Source organism: Priapulus caudatus, unplaced genomic scaffold (assembly GCF_000485595.1).
Source record: "Priapulus caudatus unplaced genomic scaffold, Priapulus_caudatus-5.0.1 Scaffold176, whole genome shotgun sequence".
In the NCBI taxonomy this organism is placed as follows: Eukaryota; Metazoa; Priapulida; class Priapulimorpha; order Priapulimorphida; family Priapulidae; genus Priapulus; species Priapulus caudatus.
The window spans coordinates 302,833-303,257 of record NW_014577237.1 but is presented as its reverse complement, the minus strand read 5'-3'; positions in this window follow the sequence as shown (position 1 = coordinate 303,257).

Below are 425 nucleotides of genomic sequence, written 5' to 3'. Positions count from 1 at the left end.
GAAGCTGCCTAGCTGTTAAGATGGACCCCCGTGGTGAGCAAAGGATGAGGATTCGCTCCTACAGTGTTGGTGCTTCGCGTTCGATGCAGGGAGGAGGCTGCAGATGGATGCCACGCTCCTACAGTCTCTGCTTGTCACGCCCGATGCCGGGAGGCTGCAGATGGAAGCCACGCTCCTACAGTCTCTGCTTGTCACGCCCGATGCCGGGAGGAGGCTGCAGATGGAAGCCACGCTCCTACAGTCTCTGCTAGTCACGCCCGATGCCGGGAGGAGGCTGCAGATGGAAGCCACGCTCCTACAGTCTCTGCTAGTCACGCCCGATGCCGGGAGGAGGCTGCAGATGGAAGCCACGCTCCTACAGTCTCTGCTTGTCACGCCGGATGCCGGGAGGCTGCAGATGGAAGCCACGCTCCTACAGTCTCTGC